A 24,957-nucleotide genomic window follows, 5' to 3' on the forward strand; every position below is an offset into this window, starting at 1 on the left:
CTTACCTTGGGTGTGAGGTATCTCTTCACGGCTGCTCCAGCAAAGCACAGCCACTGCTCCTTACCTTGGATGAGGGGTATCTCCTCCCGCTGCCCTTCCTGACCTTCAATGTGGGATGGCTCCTCTAGGCCCTCCTGCGCCCGCACAGCCACCACTCCTTGGACGTGGGGTTGCCCCTCCCTGCCACCGTCCCTAGCCTTGGGCATGGGGTTACTGCTCCCAGTGGCTGCCCTGGCCTCGGGCATGGGGTTGCTCCTTCCTGCTGTGGCCCTTGGCCTCGGGCACCGTCCTGGCCTCAGACGTGGGGTGGCTCCTCTCAGGCACCACCCCTGGCCACGGACGTGGGGTGGCTCCTCTCAGGCACCACCCCTGGCCTCAGGCGCAGGATGGCTCCTCTCTGCTCTTGCCCTGACCTCCAAGTCTATGCTCCAACCAGTAACGCTGAAGAAGCGGAAGTTGAATGATTCTATGAAGACCTACAAGACCTTTTAGAACTAACACCCAAAAAAGATGTCCTTTTCATGATAGGGGATTGGAATGCAAAAGTAGGAAGTCAAGAAACACCTGGAGTAACAGGCAAATTTGGCCTTGGAATACGGAATGAAGTAGGGCAAAGATTAATAGAGTTTTGCCAAGAAAATGCACTGGTCATAGCAAACACACTCTTCCAACAACACAAGAGAAGACTCTACATATGGACATCACCAGATGGTCAACACCGAAATCAGATTGATTATATTCTGTGCAGCCAAAGATGGAGAAGCTCTATACAGTCAACAAAAACAAGACCGGGAGCTGACTGTGGCTCAGATCATGAACTTATTACCAAATTCAGACTGAAATTGAAGAAAACAAGGAAAACTGCTAGACCATTCAGATAAGACCTAAATCACATCCCTTATGATTATACAGTGGAAGTGAGAAATAGATTTAAGGGTCTGGACCTGAAAGAGAGTGCTTGATGAACTATGGAATGAGGTTCATGACATTGTACAGGAGACAGGGAGCAAGACCATCCCCATGGAAAAGAAAAGCAAAGAAGCAAAATGGCTGTCTGGGGAGGCCTTACAAATAGCTGTGAAAAGAAGAGAAGCAAAAAGCCAAGGAGAAAAGGAAAGATATAAGTATCTGAATGCAGAGTTCCAAAGAATAGCAAAAAGAGATAAGAAAGCCTTCTTCAGCGATCAATGCAAAGAAATAGAGGAAAAGAACAGAATGGGAAAGACTAGAGATCTCTTCAAGAAAATTAGAGATACCAAGGGAACATTTCATGCAAAGATGGGCTCGATAAATGACAGAAATGGTATGGACCTAATAGAAGCAGAATATATTAAGAAGAGATGGCAAGAATACACAGAAGAACTGTACAAAAAGGATCTTCATGACCCACATAAACACGATGGTGTGATCACTCATCTAGAGCCAGACATCCTGAAATGTGAAGTCAAGTGGGCCTTAGAAAGCATCACTACGAACAAAGCTAGTGGAGGTCATGGAATACCAGTTGAGCTGTTTCAAATCCTGAAAGATGTTGCTGTGAAAATGCTGCACTCAATATGCCAGCAAATCTGGAAAACTCAGCAGTGGCCACAGGACTGGAAAAGTTTAGTTTTCATTCCAATCTCAAAGAAAGGCAATGCCAAAGAATGCTCAAACTAGTGCACAGTTTCACTCATCTGACACGCTAGTAAATTAATGCTCAAAATTCTTCAAGCCAGGTTTCAGCAATACGTGAACCGTGAACGTCTTGATGTTCAAGCTGGTTTTAGAAAAGGCAGAGGAACCAGAGATCAAATTGCCAACATCCGTTGGATCATGGAAAAAGCAAGAGAGATCCAGAAAAACATCTATTTCTGCTTTATTGACTATGCCAAACCTTTGATTGTGTGGATCACAATAAACTGTGGAAAATTCTGAAAGAGATGGAAATACCAGACCACCTAACCTGCTTCTTGAGAAATCTGTATGCAGGCCAGGAAGCAACAGTTAGAACTGGACATGAAACAACAGACTGGTTCCAAGTAGGAAAAGGAGCACGTCAAGGCTGTATATTGTCACCCTGCTTATTTAACTTCTATGCAGAATACATCATGAGAAACACTGGGCTGGAAGAAACTCAAGCTGGAATCAAGATTACTGGGAGAAATATCAATAACCTCAGATATGCAGATGACACTACCCTTATGGCAGAAAGTGAAGAGGAACAAAAAAGCCTCCTGATGAAAGTAAAAGGGGAGAGTGAAAAAGTTGGCTTAAAGCTCAACATTCAGAAAACGAAGATCATGGCATCTGGTCCCATCACTTCATGGGAAATAGATGGGGAAACTGTGGAAACAGTGTCAGACTTATTTTGGGGGGCTCCAAAATCACTGCAGATGGAGATTGCAGCCATGAAATTAAAAGACGCTTACTTCTTGGAAAAAAAGTTATGAGCAATCTAGACATCGTATTCAAAAGCAAAGAGATTACTTTGCCAGCTAAGGTCCGTCTAGTCAAGGCTATAGTTTTTCCAGTAGTCATGTATGGATGTTAGAGTTGGACTGTGAAGAAAGCTGAGTGCCGAAGAATTGATACTTTTGAACTGTGGTGTTGAAGAAGACTGTTGAGAGTCCCTTGGACTGCAAGGAGATCCAACCAGTCCATTCTGAAGGAGATCAACCCTGGGATTTCTTTGGAAGCAATGATGCTGAAGCTGAAACTCCAGTACTTTGGCCACCTCATGCGAAGAGTTCACTCATTGGAGAAGATTTTGATGCTGGGAGGGATTGGGGGCAGGAGGAGAAGGGTACGACTGAGGATGAGATGGCTGGAATGCATCACTGACTCGATGGACACGACTCTGAGTGAACTCCGGGAGTTGGTGATGGACAGGGAGGCCTGGCGTGCTGCGATCCATGGGGTTACAAAGAGTTGGACATGACTGAGCGACTGAACTGAGCTTCCTTTGTTTTTTGTAAGTCAACGAAATTGGATGGTGGTTCAGACACGTACACATGGGGTATATAAGATTTTCACAAATGCTGGTCGGGGTCCTTGGCTAAGAGGAGACTTTGCCTTGGGCAGTGTAATAAACTGCACTCCATTATCCGCATTGTCCTTCTGCATGAGTTTGTCTCTTGGAACGTGTAGCTATAACACATATAAGTTAAATAAGTAGGGTGACAATATACAGCCTTGATGTACTCCCTTTACTATTTGGAACCAGTCTGTTGTTCCATGTCCAGTTCTAACTGTTGCTTCCTGACCTGCATATAGGTTTCTCAAGAGGCAGGTCAGGGAGTCTGGTATTCCTATCTCCTTCAGAATTTTCCACAGTATATTGTGACCCACACAGTCAAAGGCTTTGGCATAGTCACTAAAGCAGAAATATATGTTTTTTCTGAAACTCTCTTGCTTTTTCCATGATCCAGCAGATGTTGGCAATTTGATCTCTGGTTCCTCTGCCTTTTCTAAAACCAGCTTGAACATCTGGAAGTTCATGGTTCATGTATTGCTGAAGTCTGTCTTGGAGAATTTTAAGTATTACTTTATTCTCATGTGAGAGATTATGCAAACCTTTAGAGGCATAAATATTTAAACTGTCATGTTAATTTTAAGAAATTTCCATAAAACTTCAGCTAAGCTTGTTTGTTTATTAATACTAGGGTTTGTGTTATATTTCATACATGCATTTTGGAAGATAAAAAATGCCTGTTTTTCCTTTGCAATTTGTTTATGTAAATTCAGGTTGCAAAAAGGCAGTTAAATGTTTGTGGTATGAGGGCATAAAAGAATGGAATTGGTATTGTGGAAAAAACAAAAAAAGTTGGCTACTGAGTCATCATCTGGGAAGTACAGAGGTAATAGTACTTAGGTCAAAATATCCATTCTTAGTCACATTAATGGGCTTCCCTGGTGGCTCAGTTGGTAAAGAATCTGCCTGCAATTTGTGAGACCTGGGTTCGATCCCTGGGTATGGAAGATTCCCTGAAGAAGGGAAAAACACCCACTCCAGTATTCTGGCCTGGGGAATTCCATGGACTATATAGACCATGGGATTGCAAAGAGTCAGACACGGCTGAGTGACTTTTACTCACTCATTCATATTAAATAAAATAGTGAACATGAACTACCCAATAATCTCTCAATAAATTATTTTACTATTATTAATTTGCTAAGTAGTTTGATCTTAGCAGTGTTGTATCAAGCCTGATAGAATAAATTGCAATTTTTTTAAGTTTTTAATGCCTGAAAAAGTATATACTTATGCATTTGTTTCAGAGGGAGACTAATCAAACTTCAGTGTGTGTGGATGAGGCTGAGTAAACAACCTGTAAATATTCAGTTTCAAGGGAAAAAAAAAAAACTGAAGAGGAAATAGGATACATGTTTTGCTGTATTTTGAGTGCTTCCTTCCTCTCATTTCCCCCCCCCCTTTTTTTTTTCTTATCTTTCATTCCCAAACCATCTATCCTGGCAAAATTTGTCCCTTGAAACAAGTAATTTTGTACCAGTTATGATATTGAAGGTCATCAATTGTATTGATTTATCTACACTGCACAGCTAGGATCTTGATAATGGTCCATACTTAGAATGTAAAATACCTGTAATTGGTTCTCTGCCCCACCTCAGCTCACATTTTCCTGAAAGGTAGCCTAGTATATCAGTTTTCTTCCTAATCTTCAGAAAGCTGGAAGAGCAGAGCAGTCCGATTTTCCTGAACTGCTCTGCCTATAGCTTTTTTAGGACGCCTGGGAAAATATGCCCTAATCAAGATAAAGTATGAAAAGTCCTTCTCCCAGTGGGAGCAAGGACGTTGCCAAGGACAGTGACTCAGCAACATTTGACTTGGATCTGTTTAGAAGATGCCTTTGGGGATATAATCACTTAGAGCTCTCAAGGACCTGTTAATTTATGGTTGTTAGTTTCATTTACATTCTGTTCTTTCAAACCAGATTTTCTTCCAGCATAAGCACGCAATGAATAGGGCCTGAATACCTGTGTTAGCTTTTGAAGGGATTTAAACATACTTTTTGGAGAAGGCAATGGCAACCCACTCCAGTATTCTTGCCTGGAGAATCCCAGGGACAGGGGAGCCTGGTGGGCTGCCATCTCTGGGGTCGCACAGAGTTGGACACGACTGAAGCGACATAGCAGCAGCAGAAGCAAACATACTTTCTGTTTATTTTTAGTGACTTGGTATTGAGATGTTCAATTGGCATTTGAACTTCCTAGCCTTCTTTCTTGGGGACATAAAGATGTACACAGTAGTTTTAACCGTCCACTTCCCTTACAAGCCTGTAGAATTTTTGAGATGTATTCAAATTTCTAAAATATTTGTAGAGAATTAATCTGGATGTTTCTGAATTATTAGTTTGTAATTTATTTGTAAAATGTAATTTATCACACTTTATTGCAGATTTTGATCCTAGGGATGGATTGGAAAAGTAAGCAACTAGGATAAATTTCCTGATCAAACTAAAACTAACCTGATAGCCACTCAGATCTTTCGGCAGTGTATTACTCATAGCATCTAGATTTCGGAAAGTGTCAAAGTGTTAGTCATTCAGTATTGTTTGACTCTTTGTGAACTCAAGGACTATAGCCTGCCAGACTCCTCTGTCCATTGAATTCTCCAAGCAAGAATACTGAAATAGGTTGTCAATCCCTTCTCCAGAGTATCTTTCTGACCTAGGGATCAAACCCAGGTCTCCCACATTGCAGGTGGATTCTTTACTGCCTTAGCCCGATCAAACATGTGCTAGGCTGATTCTATCTTCTTTATATTTATTCTGTATAATTTCATTCTAAGGCCTATAATTTCTCTTGCAGTATATGATAATTTGTTTACTATAAAATGATTTGTCATGCCTCAGTTTTAATGGTGCATTACATGTAAACAAGGTTCTTACTAAAATAACACAAAGTTAAAACATTTTCTAATAATCAGCAGTGAATTTCATAGTGCCCTATTTTTATGTTTATATGCATTCCTTCATATTACCATTAAGACATATACTAGATTATGCTTCAATATTTACAGTCATAAAGAATTTCTTGTATTTCAAAATCTGGCATCTCACAGTACACTAGTCTGACCTGAATCAACTAAGGTAAGCTTATATAATGCTACATTGTGATACATTAAAGAAAAATTTGAGTATGCAGTGGAAGTTTTAAGTATAAGAACTTCTTACCCTATTGCTAATAACTTAACAGAAAGGGCACTCAGAATTTTTATTCAGTACTGCTGCTGCTGCTGCTGCTGCTAAGTCACTTCAGTCGTGTCCTACTCTGTGGGACCCCATAGATGGCAGTCCACCAGGCTCCCCCCTCCCTGGGATTCTCCAGGCAAGAACATTGGCGTGGGTTGCCATTTCCTTCTCTAATGTATGAAAGTGAAAAGTGAAAGTGAAGTCACTCAGTCATGTCCGACTCTTAGCGACCCCATGGACTGCAGCCCACCAGGCTCCTCCGCCCATGGGACTCTCCAGACAAGAGTACCAGAGTGGGGTGCCATTGCCTTCTCCAAATGTTCTCACTAACATAGAGCTAAAATTAAAGTTTACCTCATCATAGTTATCACATGCATGTTGTGGATTTTTTCATTTTTGCCTTTATTTTTCCATTCGACTTTGAGTAAATGTACATGACAATTCTGTTTCTAAATCAATCACTCAAAGAAGAAAGACTAAAAGGAAAATGTGTTTTAAATATCACATTGTCACTGGTTTATTTCAAATCACCTCATGCATTCCTCATTAGAAATCTGAATTTTGGCATGATATCATAGATATAAGACGAATAAGATGAAGTTTAAAAAGAGTAAGCAGTTCGCTCAAGGGTGACACTGGTCAGTTTTTGCATTTGTTTGTTTATAGCCACTCCTTAACATTACTACCACTTTCCGTGTCACCACTGTTCTGTATATCCAGAGACTGCCGAATACTCTTTATTTCATCCATTTTGCCTAATTTCTACTTGGGAGTTTTCCTTAATATTTATGTGATCAGAACACAATTTATATGACAATAATTATCCTCATCTGAGCTTTCCCTTTCCCTTTTCCACTCCATTAATAGTAAGATCAGATTAGTTAGTTAATTCAATCTCTCAGTAATGTCTGACTCTGCAACTCCATGGACTGCAGCACACCAGGCCTCTCTGTCCATCACCAACTCCCAGAGCTTACTCAAACTCATCTCCATTGAGTCGGTGATGCCATCCAACCATCTCATCCTCTGTTGTCCCCTGCTCCTCCTGCCTTCAATCTTTCCCAGCCTCAGGGTTTTTTCCAAGGAGTCAGTTCTTCAAATCAGATGGCCAAAGTATTGGAATCTCAGCTTCAATATCAGTCCTTCCAGTGAATATTCAGTACTGATTTCCTTTAGGATGGACTGGTTGGATCTCCTTGCAATCCAAGGGACTATCAGGAGTCTTCTCCATCATCACAGTTCAGAAGCACCAATTCTAAGGCATTCAGCTTTCTTTATGGGTCAAATCTCACCCCTATACATGACTACTGGAAAAATTTCCAGTAAAAGAAAAATATGTCTATGGAACACATGTTTGCATTAACTATCCCATTCTCTTTACACATGTAAATATTCAGAAAACAAATTGGTATCTAATAACGCATCAGCATGCATGTTTTCTTCTACTCAGATGAGAATTCAAAAGAGTGCTTTCACTGTTTTCCTGCATTTCTCTCAGCTCTCAAGCATGGCATGAAGCCCCAGATGAGGGAGAATCAGGACCTTTGTCTCTGAACATTCACAGTGGTTGTTCATTCAGGAATGGCTGCCCCTTAGCTATCTTTGTTCTCTTATAATTAGAGAATTTTTTCTCAGATAATTCAGATAATTTGGAAAAATATATTAGAAAAAGGAAGGTCAATTTTATGTATTTGATATATATGTAGTTAAAATATATGGAAAACCATTTTTTTACTTTGGTCAATTAAAAATCTTCGTTTAGCTAGATAATAGAATTGACAGTCAAATATGCTTCAATTTTCAAAATATTATTTAAATGTTTAAAATCATTACTGAAAAATAAAATTCACTAAAATAATTATTTCCATTACAAAAGTGTTCCACAGTAGATTTATAAAATAAAAATCATTTAAAAATAAAGCAGCTTAATTTAATAAGTTGAGAATAATATTATATTCATGTCAAACTAGTTTTTAGTAAAGTTTATAATTTTGTGTTCATATTGTTAATTTTCACCAAATTTGTTTTTCTTTTTTTTCCAGATACCTAATTCATTTGTATATAATATATACCAAACTCAAATATATGGAAAACAGAGAAACATCTCAGAATTCATCCTTTTGGGGCTCTGATGACCAGAACATACAAGCATTTTGCTTTGTGCTCTTTTTATTCTGCTATGTTATCCTGTTGGTAGGGAGTCTTCTGACCCTTGTGTCCATTCTAGGCAGTCCTCTTTTTAACCAAACAATGTACTATCTCCTCAGTCACTTATCATTCATAGACATCTGCTATACCTCTAGTGTTATTCCCAAACTAGTTGGTGATATGCTAGTGGGGACAAAAAACATTTCTTATGATAATTGCATGTTACAGATTTTGCAATGCATTTTTTTTTTTTTGGCAGTATTGAGGTCTTCATTCTTAGTGCCATGGCTTTTGACTATTACATTGGCATTTGTAAACCTCTCCACTATATGACTATCATGAACAGGACAAAATGTAATCTTCTAGTCTTGGCTACTTGGGCTTGTGGGACTGTCCATTCTTTTCCTCAATTATTTATGATAATCCAGTTGTTTTTTGTGGTTCTAATGAAATTTTTGTGATATCTTTCCTATGCTTAAAATTGCTTGTGCTGATACCTATATCACTGGTGTCCTTCTGGTTGCCAATTCAGGAATGGCTTCCTTAGTTACTTTTGTTGTCTTGTTTCTTATGTCGTCATATTATTCACTTTAAGAAATCACTCAGCTGAAGGAAGACGCAAAGCCCTCTCTACCTGTGGGTCTCATATCACAGTAGTCATCTTATCTTTTGGACCTTCAATCTTTGGTTATCTTAGACCTTAGACCTCCTACCTTACCCTGAGGATAAGGTATTTGCACTATTTTACACTATCATTGCCTCTATATTCAATCCTTTAATCTATACACTGAAAAATACTGAGATGGAAAATGCAGAGGAAAGTTTGGTGTCAAAGGTTATTTTCAAAGAAAGCACACGATTAATGTGAAGAAGCTTGTATGTAAGCAATTTTATAAAAGAAAAGAGATTGATGTAAATTAAAAAAAAGACTATCTCATAGATTTTATATTCTATCATCATTTGAATGGAATTATTGAGAACAGAAGTTTAGAAACTTAAAATCAAAACCAGTATTAATTTGTGCATACCAAAATAGCTGGAAGCTTGATCAGTTTTTTGGAGTATTATGGTTTTGTAGACATGGTTACCTGCAAGGGAAAAAAAAAATTGATTCAAAACAAATAAGACATTTTTATATTGATCCTTGAATATAAAGATAAAACATTTTAAATTATAATTATTTTAAAAACTCTGGGCTTATGGGCCAGACCATATGGTGGCTTATATTATATAGCAATAGAAATGTTGAAATATGAGATAAAATAATATCCTTATATTTGTGAAAGAATATTCACATGCATATCTTTAGTAGCATTCAGAAATCAATAATATAACAAAAGATAGGTATAGCAGACTATGTTTAAACTTGCTTCCAGATGGTCACCTGAGTTCACATTAAAAAATAATAAAAACTAGTAAAGAAAAACTAAGAATAATTCAGGAAGAAAAACAACAATTAATGTTTTCCACCTATAGATCAGAATATAAAGCATTTCCCATAAAATTACAGAAATGATTAATAATAAAATGTAGGTGTTAACAAACCCTTAACTGCCTAAAATGATAAGTAATTGGCTCATGTTTGGGTTGGTACTCAAAGATCTTTCATGCTACAATGAGGAGGAAAAAGCTAGCAAAAGACAAATAATATGCAATTAAAGTCAAACACAGAAACAAGTGAGTGCATTTTTGTAGCACATGTATATTAATAGCAACTTTATTGTTAATTGTCAAATCTTGTAGATAACTAGGATGTCCTTCTGTAGGTGGAGAGATAAATTGTGGTACTTCCAGACAATGGAATACTATTCAGCACTACAAGAAACTTAAATGCATTCAGTTCTGTTCAGTTGCTCAGTCATGTCAGAGTCTTTGTGACCCCATGAACCACAGCACACTAGGCCTCCCTGTCGATCACCAATTCCTGGAGTTTACCCAAAATCATGTCCATTGAGTCAGTGATGCCATCCAACCATCTCATCCTCTGTCATCCCCTTCTCCTCCTGCCTTCAATCTTTCCCAGCATCAGGGTCTTTTCAAATGAGTCAGCTCTTTGCATCAGGTGGCCAAAGTATTGAAGTTTCAGCCTCAATGTCAGTCCTTCCAATGAACACCCAGGACTGATGTCCTTTAGGATGGACTGGTTGGAGCTCCTTCTAGTCCAAGGGACTCTAAAGAGTCTTCTCCAACACCACAGTTTAAAAGCATCAATTCTTCAGCACTCAGCTTTCTTCATCATCCAACTCTCACATCCATACATGACTACTGGAGAAACCATAGCTTTGACTAGACGGACCTTTGTTGGCAAAGTAATATCTCTGCTTTTTAATTTGCTGTCTAGGTTGGTCATAACTTTCCTTCCAAGGAGTAAGCATCTTTTAATTTCATGGCTGCAGCCACCATCTGCATTGATTTTGGAGCCCAAGAAAATAAAGTCTCTCACTGTTTCCATTGTTTCCTGATCTATTTGCCACGAAGTTATGGGACCAGATGCCATGATCTTCAATTTTTGCCAACATTTTCACTCTCCTCTTTCAGCTTCATCAGGAGATTCTTTAGTTTCTCTTTGCTTTCTGCCATAAGGGTGGTGTCATCTGTGTAACTGAGGTTACTGATATTTCTCCCAGCAATCTTGATTCCAGCTTGTGCTTCATCCAGGCCAGCATTTTCCATGATATACTTTGTGTCTAAGCTAATGTCATGATGTATGTCAAAACCTATAAACTGTATAAAACCTAGAGGGAACCCTAATGTAAACTATGAATTTTGTGTGATGAAGTTGTGTCAATGTGGATTCCTTTGAGTGTAAAAAATACACCCCTCTGGTGGGAGAGGTTGTCCTTGTGTGAGGGTAGGGGGTATATGGTTTTGCCATGAAACTAAAACTGCCTTACAAAGTAAAATTCATTAGTTAAAAATATACATATTGTCAAAATAGATACATCAACTTTTCTTGAAAGTAGAATGTAGAAGAGCATTCTGAGAAAGATTTTATAGAGAAACTAGAAGAGAATTTTATGAGAGTCCTTTCAGCATGCTTAATAGGATTTAAATAATGATCTTAAAAATAATAAGCAAATACCATTAGAGAGAAAACACTGACTGACAGGTTTTCATGAAAAGGAAAATAAAGTATTGGAAATATTTTAGAATGTATAAATGCAGTAAAACTAAAAATAAAACTACCATATGATCCAGCAATTATGCATTATCCATATATATATGTAAGGAAAACAGTGATAGATTTTATTTTCTTGGGCTCCAAAATCACTGCAGATGGTGACTGCAGACATGAAATTAAAAGATGCTTGTTCCATATATATATATATATATATATATATATATATACATATATATATGTATGTATGTATGTATAAGAAATCACACATACTAATTGAAAAAATGTATATTGACCTCATTGTTCAATGAAATGTAATTAAAAGATGCTTGCTCCTTGGAAGAAAAGTTATGACCAACCTAGACAACTTATTAAAAAACAGAGACATCACTTTGCCAACAATGGCCCATATAGTCAAAGCTATAGTTTTTCCAGTAGTTATGTACAGATGTGAGAGCTGGACTATAAAGAAAGCTGAACGCTGATGACTTGGCCACTTCTGAAATATGGTGTTGGAGAAGACTCTTGATTGTCCCTTGCACAGCAAGAAGATCAAACCAGTCAATACTGATACTTTGGTATGTGATATGAGGAGCCAACTCATTGGAAAAGACCCTAATATTGGGAAAGATTAAAGGCAGGAGTAAAAGTGGATGACAGAGGATGAGGTGGTTGGATGGCATCACTGACTCAATGGACATGAATCTGAGCAAACTCTGGGAGACAGTGAAGGACAGGAAAGCCTGGCATGCTGAATTTCACACGATTGCAAATAGTTGGACATGGCTTAGCAAATGTTCAATAACAGCATTATTATAATTGCCAAGGAAGCAACCTAAGTGTCCATTACCAGATGAATTGATAAAGAAGACGTGGTGCATGTGCACACACACACACACAGACAGAAGAATACTACTCAGTCCTAAAAAGAGATTAATATATATTACCACTTTCAGGAACATAGATGGACTTGGAGGGTGTTATGCTAAGTGAAATAAATCAAACAGAGAAAGATAAATACTGTATGATATATCTTAAATGTGAAATCTAAAAGCTATGACAAACTAGTGAATATAGCATAAAAAAAGGAGACTCACAGATATAGAGAAAAAACTAATAGTTACCATTGAGGGGATGGCAAAATAGGGGTGGAGGAATGGTATGTATAAACTATTGGATGCAAGATAGGTTAAAGGATGTGTTGTAAAACACGGAGAATATAGCCATGACTTTATAAATGAAAGTAACCTTTAAAATTGTATAAAAATTAAAAATTCCAAGAGTCACAATCTAAAGATGCTATATAAGGAAGTATGTATGTGTGCATTAAGTTGCTTCAGTTGTGCCCGACTCTTTGCAACCCTATAGACTATAGCCCACAAGGCTCCTCTGTCCATGAGATTCTCCAGGCAAGAACAGTAGAATGGGTTACCAGGCCCTCCTCCAGGGGACTTACCAACTCAGGGTTCAACTCGTGTCTCTTAAATCTCCTTCACTGCCAAGCGGGTGCTTTACCACTGGCAGCACCTGGGAAGCCCACAGGGAATTATAAAGGGTAGAAAAAATGATAACAAAGGTAAAATTAAGTATTGTTTTTAAAGCAGGGAGGAACTGCACAACTTACCATCCCCAAAATTCCTAATGAATCAAATTATCTCCAGATTTGAGAAATCTCTAGTGGCTCACTGGTAAAGAATCCACCTACCAAAGCAGAAGATGCAGATTCAGTCTTCTGGGTTGGTTGGGAAGAACCCTAGAGAAGGAAATGGCAACCCACTCCAGTAATCTTACCTAGGAAATTTCCTGGAGAGAGGAGCCTAGTGGGCTACATGGGCTTACAGAGTCCAACGTGCCTTAGTGATTAAACAATGGCAAAACTGACAGTCCAGTGGTTAATGCTCAGCATTTTCGCTGCCGGGTCCCTGGGTTGAATCATTGGTCAGAGAACAAAGATTCCTGAAAGTGGCAGTGTGGCCAGCAACAACAACTAGAGAAAAATAAAACCTCAAATCCAAGAATGTTAAGGAAAGTGTTATTGTTGTCATTACTATATTTTAAAATTTTCAATGTTTTATTTACTTTGCTGCACTGGGTCTTCACTGCTGCACCCTGACTTTCTCCAGTTGTGGTAAGTATGGCTACTCTTTGCTGGGGTGCACAGGCTTCTGATTGTGGTCACTTCTCTTGCTGCTTAGCACTAGCTCTGGGGCTTGTGGGCTCAACAGTCATAGAACAGGGACTTTGATTGCTCTGCAGCATGTGAAATCTTCACAGACCAAGGATCAAACCCAGGTACCCTGCCTTGGCAGGCAGATTTTTATCCACTGTATCACTAGGGAAATTGTGTTATTGTTTTTTAAAAAATCGCCAAATTTTAGTCACATTTTATGATGCTTACTTAGCTGAACAGAACAAAACAAAACTGTCACTAAAAGTGAAATAGAAGTTGAGTTAATTAATAGATTGTTTTCTAAGGACTCTCAGTTCAGTTCATTTCAGACCCTCAGTCATGTCAGACTCTTTGCGACCCCATGGACTGCAGCACGCCAGGCCTCCCTGTCCATTATCAACTCCTGGAGTTTACTCAAACCCATATCCATTGAGTTGGTGATGCCATCCAACCATTTCATCCTCTGTCATCCCCTTCTCCTCCTGCCTAAATCTTTCCCAGCATCAGGGTCTTTTCAAATGAGTCAGTTCTTCACATCAGGTGGCCAAAGTATTGAAGTTGCAGCTTCAGCACCAGTCCTTCCAATGAATATTCAGGATTGATTTCCTTTAGGATGGACTGGTTGGATCTCCTTGCAGTCCAAGAGACTCTCAAGAGTCTTCTCAAACACCACAGTTCAAAAGCATCAATTCTTCAGTGCTCAATTTTCTTTATAGTCCAACTCTCACATCCATACGTGACTACTGGAAAAACCATAGCCTTGACTAGATGGACCTTTGTTGGCATCTTTAAAAGGTAATTATTTGTTTTCATTATCATATTTCCCTTAATAGTATGAATTTCTATAGAGCATTATTAGTGATCAAAACTCTTATTTGAAACAGTATTGACCTAGCACTAAACACAAATTACGCTAAATGAAACTTGAGACTTTACCAAAACATTTCACAGAAATTATTTAGTACTTCTTGTAGTGGCTGTCAGGAGTAATAGGTTGACAGCATTTTTCAAATTGAAGCATATTGACATATAACTACATAATTAATTTTTAGTGCATAAAAATTATATATATATATATATATTTCAGTGATCACCAAAGTAAGCCATTGACATTCATCACTCCACAAATTTGCAATTTTTCTTGTGATAAGAATGTTCAATATTTACTTTCTTAGCAACTTTCAAATATAAACTATAGTATTATTAACTTCCCTACATCACAGATCCAGGAAGGATTTATCTATTTAAAAAATAAATTTGATAACTGCAACTTTGGACCTTTTGACTCTCTTCACCCATTTTGTCATGCCTCTTCCACCCATATCTGGCAACCAGCAATCTATTCTCTGAATCTATGAATTCAAGTTTGTTTGCTTTCTTTTTTTTTTTTTTTTTTTAAGATTTCACATATAAGTACAATCATATGGTATTTGTCTTTCTGTGTCTGTCTTACTTCTTTTATTATAATGCTCTCAAGTTCCATCTATGTTATTAAAATGGTAAGACTTCCTTCCTTTGTATATGCATATACATATACATGCATATATCACATTTTCTTTATCTATTCATTTGACAGTGGACACTTAGTGGTTATTGTGAATAATGCTGCAGTGAGAATGGGACTCATATATCTCTTTGATGTAGCAATTACATTTACATTTTCTTTATATTCCACAATTCAGTCCAGCATACCATGTTTCATTTAGTATTCTTCTCTCTCTACATCATTATTGCTCCTATGTTCAATCTCTTAAGCTATATGCTGAGGGATGTAAAGATGAAAAATGCTGTAAGAAGAGCTTAGTGTTAAACATTCTAACCACATCTTAACAACTGCTGCTGCTGCTGCTAAGTCGCTTGAGTCGTGTCCGACTCTGCGACCCCATAGACAGCAGCCCACCAGGCTCCTCCATCCATGGGATTTTCCAGGCAAGAGTACGGGAGTGGGTTGCCATTGCCTTCTCCGCATCTTAACAACAACAACAACAAAGGTAGGGGGAGGAACACCTAGATGAGCTATATGTGGAATAAGAGAACAAGAAATTATTTCACAGATTAATTATTCCACCAGTACTGTTTTATAAAGTGACATAAATAGGACTTCTGGATTAAAAATAGCTACTAATCAAACACCAATTCTAGTTACAAAAAATTGAATTGAAAATGTAGTTAATTTTGCTGGACTTTGAGATGATGTGATCAGGGTTACATGCCTAAAAACCATCTGGGTTATAGTCATTAAGTCACTACTATATTAAAATGAATACTATAATGAAAAAAAAAAAAAGAGGAAAGTTAGGTTTAGTGCTTTCTATATTCATCATCAAAGACTATTGTAACTTCTATCTCTTGAGGATCACTTCTTAACATATTTTTCTACACCCTAGTTTCTTCTTCTGTGCAATGGAGCTGAGTTATCTATCTGTTAGGGTTGATATAAAGATTAATAAGCTAAACCTCATCAGTTGGCTCATACCTTACAGATAGTAAATATTTGCTATTATTAATGAGGCTCACAGAGCAGAGCAGAACCAAGCATTAGTTTTTTATATAGACATAAAAAGAGGAAAAGCTGTTGAAAAATTGTGAGAGCAAAATTACACAATGGTCAACTCCACTGTTGACAAATTAGTCTAATAAGTTTTTTGTAAACCTAGAAAGATATGAAAGAATGTTCTATATATCTGTAATTTTCCAGAAAAATTTATCTTAACTGGATGTACATTAAAGAACATTCATTTTTGCCCCCTTGAAGACAAACATGAAAACACTACATGAGGATGGATGAAAATTGTTTCTTAACAGAAGGACTGACTACAGGTTTCCTCATATAATAGCAAGGAGAAAAGAAACTCAAATTGCATACATAGCAGATCTCAGTCATTAAGGGATTCTAACATGCTGCAGGTTTACCTCTTTTGCAGGGCACTTATAATCCACTTCTAGAGTTGCTCTGATAACTTAGATCTAAAAGGACACTGGTGAGTGGATTATTTGGGAACATACACATAATTATTGTTGCTGTTTAGTCACTAAGCCATGTCTGAATCTTTGCGACCCCCTGGACTGTAGCCTGTTAAGCTCCTCTTTCCATGGGATTTCCAGGCAAGAATACTGGAGTGGGTTGCCATTTCCTTCTCCAGGGGATCTTCCTGACCCAGAGATTAAACCCACATCTCCTGCATTGGCAGGTGGATTCTTTACCACTGAGCCACCTGGGAAACCCAATATACACAATTAACTTGAACCTAAGTAAGCAACCTTTAGGGAAGAAATATATGTACCTTTAGGATATAAAGTTTACTTAAAATTTTACAGAGTTTTGTGTCTAAACCCCTCAGGAATGATGTGGTAGTATAAACACAGTCTATAAAACTCTATTTGACTAGTTTTGGATAACAGAATACTCTTCTTACCCTCAAGATTTTTTCTGTGAAATAAATCCCCATCATTTATTTGATTTGATGGTGCTGTAGGGGACAGTAGTTACTAAAATTATGTAAATGTTGTACTATTTATTTACAGATCGGGGAAAATTAGAAAGTGAAACTCAGCAGTAGCATTCAAGTTAGAAACTTGAAATCACTTGAGCAGTTAAAGGATGACTATCATTTCAATGAAGACAGGACAGAAACTATACAAGAAGAATAGAGTCAAGATAAGTGCAGAGGAAAATATGTGAGTAAATTATGTCTTTTTTTTCCTTGCCAGGAGCTTCCATAAATATGTGGTATTTCTTGCAATATATTTTAAACTACTGGGTTAAGAAAATATTAATTAGCTGCTGGTTTTAAAATAGGCTTTATTCTATAGAGTAAGAACTTTTTTCATTAAGGGACCAGGAAATTCAAGGAGGATCTGAGAGTAAACTGAGGGTGGCATAACAGATTCTGGAAAAATAAGATCAAAGTCATAAAATAATACTGCAGGATGACTGCATATATAAAAAAAGGACACATTGTTATAACTCAAGGGAGAAGGTCAGTAAAACATTAAGCAATATTAAGCTAATTTTTATTCTGAAAAAGATGTAATAGTGGAAAGGTCTATTAGAACAATGAAGCTAATTTCTTCATTTCACAGAGCCAGGAGTTTTCAAGTTCATAGATATAAGAAGTGGCAATGTTAGGACATGCTCCTTAAAACATTTCTCCTGCCTATTATTTTACATGGCTAAGAGTTGAGATGCACAGTTAGTGCTCACACTTGAAAGAACATGAAATTGCTTCCTACAGAAGTAGTGTCTTATTTATGACAATTCGGAGCTGACTTGGTTTGTAGTTTCTCATAGAGACTTTAGCCCAACTATGTTCTGTGTTTCCATTTACACAGTTTTTTAAATTTAAGTTTTTGCGACTAGAATGGAACAGTGGTATCAGGAGGTATCATAGTTTTATCTAGAAGGTTTAAGAAACCTATGCAAACTTCAGAGTTGGGTGAAGTGGGGTTAATGTTAAATCTATCTTGTTGCTTTTTTTTTTTTTTCATTTTTGAAACATTGTAAAACAGGCAATGGAGTCAGAAAAGTTAAGCTATAAACCCTAGTTTGCTGCATACTAGGTATGTTATTATATACAAATTATTTAACCCTTGAACATTATTTTTGTGTACATTTATTTTAACATAATCATCTTGTCTGTACACTATTTTATGCATTAAAAAAAAAAATCTTTCTCAACGGTGATCAAAATTGTCCCAGAGTCAATCTGAATTCTAAAGAATATTTTACTTAGGTTTTAAGAAAAGAAAAAGATTAAATATATTAACTACCTTGCAAAATTTATGTCTGAATTTAGTGGCTTAGTTAAGACATATAACGAGGGATACCCCAAAAATATAATGAATGGTTAGATTCTGATCATTATTTTTAAAGACATTCAAATATGTGAAGTCAATCATAGTAGTCCTATGTCAATGAGGAAGATGAATCAAGGAAGAATACCAGGTAAGAAATAAGCATAGCTATATCCTTCTGGATAAAAAGAGAGCTAACCTTCAAGGAAAATTTTTAGTAAACTCCTAATAAATACATATTGATGAATTGGCTTTTCTGAGATTATTCCTAATTTTCCTTTAGATAGAGATTTAAAATTATGGAAATGCTTTAATATGTTTTAGTCATGATAAAGGACATATTTGAAGTATATAGTGAATTCTTCAAGCTAGTAGTATATACAACATTATTATTTTATTCAAATTGAAATGAACAGCCTTTCTACTTACTAACTAATATACCATGGTCTGATTTGGGGACTGATTAGAAGCTACTTCTCAATAAATTTGTCTTGAAACAAATTCCTAAAATTAGTTTAATTTTAATTTAGCAGAAGCTTTTAAAATTCTGCTATGAAAACAAATTTTATTTATTTTAAAATTCTGTCTCTATTACAATGCAATTTTTCACCATGTAGGTAACAATGTTAACTTAATCAATCATAGGGAGAATTGAACCAGACATCTAAACAGAAATTGATCAAGAAACCAAGTATGAGATTGATTATGAAAATACATAGTATGAAAATGCAGACACCATGAAGACATCTGAAAAGAATTTATCCTAGTTTATTTTTCTTATTTACTATTATAAAAGTTTTTGATGGAGCACATTGTTAACCAACCACTGCCATCTTTTCAGAAGCATTCAAAACTCTATTGTGGATTGATAAAAGACATTCATGTTGACTAACACAGATGCTGATCACAATTTGCTGGAAAAACTAACAGAAATCAGTCAGTATATATTAACGCAGATTCTTAGTAGAGAGTATCTTGAGTACCTGATTTTTATTCAGAGACACTTAAATGAGTCCTACTAAACCTATTAATAATTAGTGCCTTTCAAATCATAGGATCATTACTCTTCTCAATAACCATTTCTAAATATTGGTTCATGAATTATATCATTTCAGGTGATTTATGTGTTCCATCTACACTAACCATGGAAAAATGCAATAATGTCACTGTATTTATTCTCTTGGGACTTTACAAAAACAAGAACACTGAAATCCTTCATCTTATTTTTATTTTGCTACCTTGCTATTTGGATAGGAAATGCACTCATCATGATTTCTATCACCAGCAGTCAGCTCATTGAGCAGCCCATTCTTCCTTAATTACCTCTCACTCTGTGACCTTAGCTACACATCTATTGTGACACCCAAGCTAATAACTGACTTACTGGCAGAAAGGAAGACCATTTCCTGTAGGAACTGCATGGCACAGCTCTTTACTGTGCATTTCTTTGGAGGCATTGAGGTCTTTATCCTCACAGGGATGGCCTATGACCATTCCGTGGCCATCTGCAAGCCCCTGCACTACACCGTCGTCATGAGCAGGCAGAGGTGTAATGCCATCATTGCCTGCCGTACTGGGGGCATTTATACACTCTGCCAGTCAGTTTCTTCTCACCATCTTCCTACCCTTCTGTGGCCCCAATGAGATAGATCACTACTTCTGTGACATGTATCCTTTGCTGAAACTGGCCTGCTCGAATACATTCATGATAGGTTTCTTAGTTACTGCTAATTCAGGCCTAGTTGTTTTGGTTACCTTTGCTGTCTTGATGCTGTCTTACTTTTTTATATTGTTTGTTATCAAGGCATATTCCGTGGAGAGCTGCAGCAAAGCTCTCTCCACTTGCAGTTCTCATATCACAGTTGTAGTCCTGTTTTTCGCACCTGCGTCATTCATTTACATCAGACCAGCCACAACTTTCCCAGAAGATAAAACACAGAGATGAAGAATGCCTTGAGGAAAGTTTGGTGTCGTCATGTACTTTTGGAAAGAAAGTAACTTTTCTGAAGCTTTTCTGCGTTTCATGACAAGGTTCTGTGAGACCACGACTGGGAATCACATCCATTTTCATCATCTCTGCTTGAAGAGATAAGTGAGGGGGGGTGGGAAGCATATCCTGTCCGTTGTTCTGTTTTTACACTGGCACCTTACATAATTTTCAGCATTATTCTTATTCTTACCCTCCTTCATCTGTCTTAACAATTAAGGACTATGTTTATGCAAAATAGCCAGACCATGTGATAAAAACAAAAAGTTACATATTTAGCATCCTATTGAAAAAAGATAAATCATGCACACTTTATGCCTTAAAATGCTGAGAAACTGAATAAGATATTACCTTCCATTTTCAAACTTTTATTTGACTATATATGCATGCCACTCATGTATAGTTCATGAATGGTCAAAAACTAAGCAACACCATGTAATCAGCAGCCAGATTGAGTCAGAAATTATCAATATACTAGAACTCCACTTCATATCCCTGTATAATCACAATTTCCCCACAAAATCACTATCTTTATCTTTAAAATCAATTTATATCTATTTTTGTATTCTCTAGAAAGATAGCAATAAAGATCATACTCTTGTATCCATTTTTCTATTATTGTGTTTGTAATATACATCATTATGTATTGACTTCTCTGATTGCTTTCATTGATCTACAGCATCTCATTGCATGAATATGTGACCATTAATTTATCCATTCTTTTGGTGCTAGGCATTTGGATAATTTCTCGCTTAGAGCTATTAAGAGTAGTACTGCTTTAAACATTTTGGAATGTCTTTTGGTGTATATATGTCTTCTGTTGTTTCTTTTTAATGTTTTAGATTATAAATTTTAATAGTTAAAATTTTAAGATAGTGGTGCACCCTTGTATTAATAATCTTTGCTAATATATTACTGACATAAACGAAAATATATTAAATTTTAAAATGTCACTAGAAAGACATTAGGGTGGATGCAATAAAAGTTTTAGAAATATGTGAAACTTCTGACACTTTTAGAATTCATCACTGAGGTCTGGGGTATATTAACCAATGCCAATCAAGCTGTCAATCACAGATACAAAGAATAAGACTATTAGAAAGGTAGTTTGTACAATGGAGCTTAGGAAAAATTCCCAGAATGACTGCTACTGCTGCTAAGTCGCGTCAGTCCTGTCCGACTCTGTGCGACCCCATAGACAGAAGCCCACCAGGCTCCTCCGTCCCTGGGATTCTCCAGGCAAGAACACTGGAGTGGGTTGCCATTTCCTTCTCCAATGCATGAAAGTAAAGAGTGAAAGTGAAGTTGCTCAGTTGTGTCCGACTCCCAGCGACCCCATGGACTGTAGCCTACCAGGCTCCTCCACCCATGGGATTTCCCAGGCAAGAGTACTGGAGTGGGGTGCCATTTCCTTCTCCGTCCCAAAATGGAGTGTCAGGGAATGTTTACAAGATTAACATTTAGGTAATCATCACTGGGAAATATTTAAAAATAAGATATTTACTAGAGGATATGGAGTTGCTTATCATAAGTAAAGCTGGAAAATTATTTACTTAGATTCTGAGTAAAAAGAAAAATGTATTTCAGTGGCCTCTAAATAGGGGCAGTAGTTTCAGGTAAAGAAGGTATAAGCAGGTAAAGCAGAAAGCGAAGAGGAATTAAAGAGCCTCTTGATAAAGGTGAAAGAGGAGCGTGAAGAAGCTGGCTTAAAACTCAACACACAAAAAAGATCATGGCATCCGGTCCTATCACGTCATGGCAAATAAATGAGGAAACAATGGAAATTGTGACAGACTTTGTTTTCTTGGGCTCCAAAATCACTGTGAATAGTGACTGCAACCATGAAATTAAAAGACGCTTGCTCCCTGAAAGAAAAGCAATGACAAATCTACAATGTATTAAAAAGCAGAGACATTACATTGCCAGGAAAGGTCTGTATGTTCAAAGCTTTGGTTTTCCAGTAGTCATATATGGATGTGAGAGCTGGACAGTATAGAAGGCTGAGTGCCAAATATTGATGCCTTCAAACTGTGGTGTTGGAGAACATGAGAGATTCTTGGACTGCAAGGAGTCAAACCAGTCAATCCTAAAGGAAAGTAATCTTGAATATCCATTGGAAGGACTGATGCTAAAACTGAAGCTCCAATACTTTGGCCACCTGCTTCAAAGGGCCAGCTCATTGGACAAGACCTTGATGCTGGGAAATATTGAAGGCGGGAAGATAAGGGGACGATGGAGGATGAGATGATTGTATGGCATCACCGACACAATGGACATGGGTTTGAGCAAGCCCCAGGAGTTAGTGAAGGACAAGGAAGCAGTCCATGGGGTTGCAAAGAGTTTTACATGATTGAGCAACTGAACAACAACAAATGCTAATGCTGGTTTGCAATGCACACAAAAACACTTATATGTACACAAACACAAAATATAGACAATTACAACTTTCTAGGAACTTCTATTATAGCACAAATGAGATAAACATTCTTGAATTCAAAATCAAACTGAAAGACAATATTTAATTTTTTCCAAAAGATTATGACCACATTAAAAAAATAATCTTGAATATAGGGGAAAATTATATTGAAAATAGATATTGCAGAGTATGTCACACAATGACTTCCTTTATTGAGGTCATCAGGCAAAAATACAATGTAAAAATATTTATTATATAAAAATAATAATTTTCAAAACATGATATATGAATCTCAAAATTGTCCAGGGTATTTAAAAAACTAAATAAAAAAATAATATTTTAATTTGAAATTTCATGGATAAAACAAAAAAGAAAGAAACAGTAAATATCTTAAGAAATGTATCTTATCTTAAGAAAGAAACAGTAAATAGAATTGCAGTTATTGACAAATTACCAGAACACAGAATTAGAAAGACAAGAAGATAGAGACTATCAAAAAGATATTAATATTCATTATCAGTGAAGTAAAATAAAAGTGAAAAACCAATGTTTATTAAACTCTAGGGTTTGGATAACAATGAGAAAAAAAAAATGAAGTGCTGATTACTGAAAATTTTCCAGATTAATGATAATTTTGAAAGAATGAAATATTGGCTTTTACAACAAAGTCAATAGTCCTAGAGAGTATTATGCTTAGTGAAATAAGTCAAAGACAAATACAATATGATATCACTTGCATGTGAAATCTAAAAAACAATACAAATGAATCATATACAAAACACAATCAGACTCGCAAAAGTAGAAAAAAAAAAAAACATGATTATCAAAGGGGAGAGAAAGGGGAGGAAGGACAAATTAAGAGTATGGGGTTAACGGATACAAACTACTACATGTAAAACTGAGAAGCAACAAGAATTCACTATAGCACAGGCAATTATATCCAGTATATTGTAATAACCTGTAATATTGACTCCCAACTGATGATTCACAGTTGTATGTATCTTTTCCCTTTTCCCAAAAGGAAAGGAAAGGAAAGTTAATTTGCTTTGGTTATTTTCTCTTCCTTTTCTGTGCAAAACCTAATCTCCCATTTGAGAAATGGGAACAAATGTGGAAGTAAATAACTTGGGACTGAGAGGAATGAGATTCCTGTATCCATATTGCTTTGTCCATGACAATTATTCAAACTCTGTATGTTTCCCTTTGATTCTCTTTGTTGTTCCCCTCTCAAGAAGTAGAGACCTCCTCCAAAGAAACCTCATGCTTCCTCAGGGCTACTAAGTCTTCCTCCTACTTTTCAAACAAGAGCATTAGGTAAAGATGGCAGAATTTCCTGACCTTCCTCAGGTCTGAATAAGAATGCTGCCCTCTAGAGACTCAGTGCCCAGAGCCCTGCTAAAGCAAAGTGAAAAGCAAATTTACAGACTGAAAATTCCCAGGAAGCCTGAGGAATATAACCTTGGACAACTGGTTAGTGATTATAACAAGACTGCTTTAGAAACACTTTTGGGAAAACAAATGCCCCTAGTTTTCGAAGAATTCTTATAATGCCCTGTTTATATTTGGCTCTTGCAGATATCATTTCCTCCGGGCAAAAGCATACAGCAGGTGACTCCTACCGAATGCATGTGCACATTGCTTTAGCAGGTATACAAAAATATCTCTGGCTTACTCACAATTCAGAGCAGGTGTAAAGAAATTATATCTGTAATAAAAAGACCAGATCACATCCCTGGGGAAAAAATTCATACTTCTCTGTGAGTTCAGGATGGATTCAGGGGTACCTAACTCTTGGTTTCCCTTGCAAAACAGCAGAGCTTCTCCCAGAAAAACAATCCTGAATATATTTGCAGAAAATTAATGTAGCTTTGTTTGCATCACGGATTTGTAGTCTCCCATTTCATTTCAGGTTTATATGATTGAAAAAGGTTAGCACAGTGCTTACCAAAAGTGGAGCATATACCCAGCAGATATTTTCCAGAAGAGCTGGAAACTAACCTGAAGACAACTCAAAATTGTCCTGATGTTTTTGCTTGTATTAGGCTAATGGCATACTATTTGCCTTTTGTTCTCCTTAACTATTATTGTAAGGTTATACATTTAATTGTGGTATAGTGATAAGAGTACATG

At 36.9% G+C, this 24,957-nt stretch overlaps 2 pseudogenes; both read left to right on the forward strand.

Annotated features, from left to right (window-relative positions):
• The first annotated feature begins 204 nt into the window (after positions 1-204).
• LOC120878249 lies at positions 205-9,205 on the forward strand (annotated as a pseudogene).
• A 10,363-nt stretch (positions 9,206-19,568) lies between these two features.
• Positions 19,569-20,422, forward strand: LOC120878250 (annotated as a pseudogene).
• Positions 20,423-24,957: the final 4,535 nt, after the last annotated feature.

Source organism: Oryx dammah, unplaced genomic scaffold, assembly GCF_014754425.2.
Source record: "Oryx dammah isolate SB20612 unplaced genomic scaffold, SCBI_Odam_1.1 HiC_scaffold_18, whole genome shotgun sequence".
Classification (NCBI taxonomy): domain Eukaryota; kingdom Metazoa; phylum Chordata; class Mammalia; order Artiodactyla; family Bovidae; genus Oryx; species Oryx dammah.